Source organism: Pinus tabuliformis, chromosome 5_1, assembly GCF_031772625.1.
Source record: "Pinus tabuliformis cultivar Carrire ecotype Pingquan chromosome 5_1, CPIR1, whole genome shotgun sequence".
NCBI lineage: Eukaryota > Viridiplantae > Streptophyta > Pinopsida > Pinales > Pinaceae > Pinus > Pinus tabuliformis.
The window spans coordinates 660923152-660929151 of NC_142305.1; positions in this window are offsets into that span (position 1 = coordinate 660923152).

The window sequence follows — 6000 nt, forward strand, 5'->3', positions numbered from 1 at the left end:
TGAGAACAGGTTTGACAGTATCGAATCTGATTAAGTAAGCGCAATGGTGGTGCAAGAGAAGAAGCAGAAGGATGAGATAAGGATATGCGTGGATCTCAAAAAACTAAATGACGCTTGTGTGTATGATCCTTTCCCGAATCCATTCACAGATGAAGTGTTGGACAATGTAGGCAGCCGTGAAGCATATTCCTTCACTGATAAGTTCTCTGGGTACCACCAAATCAAAATTGTGCTGGAGGATAGGAGCAAGACCACCTTCACGATTGAGTGGGGTTATTTTCAATACATTGTCATGTCATTTGGAGTGAATAATGCACCTGCAATATTTTTGCGCGTGGTGGTTGCAGCATTCAAGGAATTTATTCATAAGTTCCTCGAGGTATATTTTGATGACCGGACTATATTTGGGTTGGTTAAGTGCCATGTAGCAAGCTTGCGCTTGATGCTAGATACCTGTCGAAGATACCAGATCATGCTCAATCTCAAGAAGTGTCTATTTTGCATTCCTTTTGGGAACCTATTGGGGCATGTGGTTTGCAGATAAGGACTGATGGTAGACCCCACGAAGATCGCAGTGATACTGAACTTGGAAGCACCAAGGAGTGTGAAACAGCTCCGTGCTACTCTGGGACATATGGGATATTGCAGAAAGTTTATCAAAAGCTATGCCCAGATCATGTACCTATGGAAAAATTGTTAAAGAAGGATGTCACATTCTGCTGGAACGATGATTATAAGAAGAGCTTGGATATATTGAAAGAAAAGATGGTTACCGCGACGATTCTAGTCTTCCTGGACTTGAAGAAATAGTTTCATGTACATGTTGACGCATCATGTATAGCACTAGGGGTAGTACTAACGCAGGCTAGCAGAGAAGGCTTGGATCATCCTATCGCCTTTGCAAGCCACTGATTATCCAAAGTAGAGAAGAACTATTCTACCACTGAGCGCGAGGGGCTAGCTATGGTGTATGCACTCCAGAAGTATAGGCACTACTTTCTGGGAGGCCATTTTAAGATGTATACGAATCACTCTGCATTGAAGTACCTGGTCAATAATCCTGTGTTGGGGGACGGCAAATCTGCAGATGGCTCCTATTATTCTAGAAGTACAATTTTAAAGTTGTTGTGAATCCTGGAGTATTGAACGCGGGACCAGACCATCTATCACGCATCGAAACACAGGAGGAACCTACTAACTTGGAAGAAAGATTTCCTAACATGCAGCTATTTGCAGTACATGTCGCGGATGGTCATTTTGAGGATATAATACACTTCCTAACAACAAGAATTGCACCAGAAGGATACTCTAACCAGCAAAAGAAGGAATTAGTGGTGTGCGCGATAGATTTTTTTTGTCATTGTTGGGCATCTGTACAAAATGGGTACTAATGAGATATTACGATGATACGTACTTGAGTTCGAGAGAAGAAACATCCTCGTGGATGCTCATGGGGGCACCGCATGACAACATTATGCAGGGAAGCAACTGCGCAGAAGATTCTACGTGTATGGTTGTGGTGGACAACCCTTCATGAAGATTCAAAAGCATATTGCAAGGCCCATGATGTATGTCAAAGAATGGGTAGGACATCATGGAGGGATGAAATTCCTTTGAATTCACAAATGACGTTGCAACCATTTGAGAAGTGAGTGACAAATTTTGTAGGACACATTCAGCCACAATGGAAGAGTAGAGCAAGGTACATTATCACTACGACAGAGTATTTGACTCATTGGGAAGAAGTGCAGCCGATGAAGAATTGCACGGGCGCGATGGCCATGAAATTCTTATTTGAGGATACCCTGACACTATTTGGATGTCCAAGGATCTTGATGAGTGATTTGTTATCACTCAGGTTGTCCCTGAAGGTTAAGAAAGGGATACGGCTGAGGTAACCACAAACCAACTTTGGATTGCAGGTTCTAGCCAACCCGCAATCAGAGAGGGCTCTCTCTTTTAGATTTAGCTTTGTTTGAAAGGATTTTAGGCTGGGTCTTGGGTCCAGAGGGTTTTTTGTTTTGTTTTGGTGGGAAAATTGACACTTTCAAGTAGAGAGGCAGAGTATAGCCTGAATGTTTCAAACCATTGGGCGTGGAGTTGAGGAGGGGAACTGCTGGTGCATTTCCTTAATAACAGTGAGGGAACATGGAGCAAGATAGCTGAGCTTGAAGCAATTTTCAGGTTTAAAGGATGAAATGAATGCTAAAGAAAGAGAGGCAGTTAAGAATCTCTCCAACAGATTAGCAGAGAAAGTAACAGGGCGCTACCTAGGGGCAGTTAAGAATTCCTAGATAATTGGCCAACACAGGTGAATTGGGGTAAACATGAGCCAGAAGGAATTCAATATTCATAACCAATTCATTTAGAGGAAAAACATCAAGAAACAACAGAAATTGAGCATAGAGAGTATTTAAACTAATTCTAGGCTATTCTTTTTTCCTGCTATTTAGATAATGGTAAACACATAAACAGAGATAAGAGGCACTTATTGCTTCAGGCCGCAGCACAAGAATTCCATCTTCAGTCTCTAAAGCATTTACAATAACAGACAGTTCGCTCTCCAAGCTTTCGGCAATCTTTGATTACAGAAAATTTTCAGGTATACACAGCGAGTCTCTAGTGAAGAACTATCAATTTACCAACCCTTAAAACTATACAGAGGGTGGTTTATATAGGGCAAAACTTTCTATCTACTGCTTTTATTACATCTTGATCTAATCAGGTCATAAAAAATAATTTATTGACCTACTCCTATCTAAAATAAATGCATGAACATTCTTAGGCTGCGCTGGGGGCGGCCGTAAAAAGAAAATGAATAAATGATGTAGTCATGGGTGCGTCGGTGTAATATTTTCTGAAATAAATATGCATGGTTTTCTACTTCCTTGTTGTCCTGGTGCTTTGAATGCCTTAATGGTGATTTGAGGGCAAGGATAGGCTGATGCTCATTGATTTGACTTTCTGGGGGCTTCATTAATGAATTGGTGCTTCGAGCCCCTAAACAGATCTTCGGTTGATACTCTTTGGCTGCTTTTCGTCCTTCGATACTCTTTGACAAATCTGGAATGCTGATCTGGTGTGCTGCGGGTCTAATCACGAATTAATGGCCGTTGTTCAGCCTCTGTATCCTCTGAAATTGTTTTCTGGTCCTTTCGGTATGCTCTGCGAAGAAAACAGATCATTTCTGCGCCTTTTCGGGCTTCCTAGGGCCGCATGATGAGAAGATTCCCTAAAGATTCCTTGAAGATTCTCCATTTTGGCCTAAAAAATCCTGCGATGAGCTCATCAAAAACTACCTCAGAATTTGATTCCGGGGCTCCGTAGTGCGATTTTCACGCCTTTGTGCCCAAAAAGTGCTGATGACGTCAGCATGACGTCATCATGATGTGACATTGTGCGGCGGGTGACATTAGCAGGACGACGTGGCGGGATGACATCAGCATGATGTCATCCTGTACGGACGATGACGTGGCAGGTACGGTAGCTGGGACATGTGGCAGTGACGTGGCAGGAGGCCACGCAAGCAGGTGACGCGACATGTGACTGGGCAAGGGGGTGATGTAAGCGGTGACGTGGGGTGTGACGTGGGTAGGTGACGTGGGGTGTGACGTCACTGGGCAGGGCGGTAAGCGGTATTATGGCACACCGCTTTTTGGGGATGGTGGTTTTGGGGGATGGGGCTCCGCCACAGCCCAATGCTTGACGCGTGGCGGGAGTACGGCGGTAATACCGCCCATCTCCCGGACGCTAAAGCTCGGGCGCTTTGGAGATGGGACGGCCCGCCCACCGTAGATCTGTGGGGCGGGGGATCTAACGGTTGGCGGCAGACGCGAAGTGACGGCGGGTTAGTGCGGGGTATATGCGGAGTATATTCGTTTTTTAATATTTGCGCGGGTGGGTTTAAAACTTAGGGAAACGGGTTTATGTGGGTTTATGTGGGTTTTTTGGGGGTTTTAGGGTTAGGGAAGAGGTTACTAGCTGACCAGATGTCAGACTAGCTCCTTAATGACGCGGATGGGCTAAAGACAGCCCCAGATGGACTATGATTTCCCGGACTTAGTAGAATTATGGCTATAATGCCAGGGAGGGGATATTTACATAGGGGAGTTTTATATACATGATTTTAACAGGGGAAGGGGAAAACTGATAGGGAGTTATATAATAAAGTTAAAAGTTAATATGGAGATGAAAAGAGGGCGCTAAGGTGTGAGACCTTATGCCATTTTGGGGAAAAGAAGGCTCACAGATGATGAGTGAGCAGTCCTTGAGTGAAGCAGATCCTCACCAAGGTGAATGTCATGGAAATGATGAAACTGAGAGGCTCAAGCAGATCTTGACCTCTTGGGGGATGTTAGTGAGTGACTAGGGGAAATGAGAGGAAGGGGGAGGTTAGTAAATTCCAGCTTGAGTACCTTCATGAAATTGCATCAATATTGTGACCTGGAAGGATAAAACATTGTGAGACACAAAATTGGTCATCAATCAGCATTCTGCCACCAAACAGTTACCTACCCAGCCTACTGTTCGAACATTTTTTCTTCTTTTGATTTGGGTGCACTTAGACTTGCAACCCATATTTACAATTTTTTTTTTTTTTTTAATTTCCTACCTAAATCTACACTTATTTCTGCCAGGGCCCAGATTAAACAGTTGGGTCCCTTAGTTTCTCTACCTATCTACAAATCTGCCAAGCTTAGACTGTTTGGACAGATATCATTCTCTATATTCTACAACAGGAAATTGAAACCTAGGGAGACCAAGATTGGACTGTTTGGACCTCCCTTCAAACTGGAAAAATTCTTCAAAATGGAACAACTCATCAAAATTGGAAACAACAGTGGCATCTGGATCAGCACACTTCATGGCTTTTTCTTTGGTCTCTTCTGGAAATATGGAACACTGCAGCTTGCAAAGTATGACATATTTGGCATGTAAAAATGTCAATCATGAAAGATGATACCCTGTTGCAACAGGAGGCTAACAGTGGCTCCACTTGGGGATGGCTTTTCTTGGTGAAAAGTCAAGAACAGCAGGTCAGATTGCCTTGATATTCTATAGCTGCTGTAGATTGAAAACTTTTTGTTCTGGCCTTTAAAGTATGAAACTCTGAAACTTATGAACAACTCCTCCTCAACTGAGCTTTCTGTGGACTGTACAGCACCGCCTGCTTTCTTCTGCGTGCTTGATTTTTATGTACAATGCTTGAGCAACTATGCTGATATAAACTGAAAGTTCTTGCTCTGTTTTGATGCTTTTGAGATTTGAAGAATTTGCATCGGCTGCGTCCTTTCCAAATTTATTGCTATTCCTTAACAATCGGCCTGTTTACAAAAATTTAAACTGAGTGCTGATATATACAAATAATATTGTACAAAAGGTATTTACAGAACTTGCGTTGCTTCAGCAACAAGGATCGTGATAATGTTTCAACATCCGGCCATTCACGGGGCCTTCTTCACCAGTGCTGTCCTCCATAGGTCTAAGAAAATAGGTGTTGTTTCCCTGAACAAAAGAAATTACAAATGGACCTTTCCATAAGAAATCAAACCTGGCATGTTTTCCCTTGTCTTCTCTTCTTGAGTCCCACTTTAAAACTTTGTCTCCAATATTGAAATCTTCAGCTTTAGCTCTCTTATCAAACATCTTTTTGAGCTTTTCCTATAAAATTTGTGCTCTGTCATAGACTTGTTCTCTGGTTTGCTGGAGGTGGATTGTATGATTAATTCTTCTTTGAATGTCATTTGGTTCAGCCTGAATCTCCTGTAACAGCTTGATAGTAGGAATGCCCAGGGAAGAAGGAAATCTAGCCTCCATGCCATATACTAGCTCATAAGGGCTCATTCCAATTGATCTTTTGCTTGAAAGTTTGTCTGCCCATAGGGCGTTCACCAGCTTTTTGTGCCAATTTTTCTTGTTTTCTTCTAGCATTTTCTTTATGATGTTGATGAGGCTCTTGTTTGAAGATTCGGCCAATCCATTACCTTGAGGGTAATATGC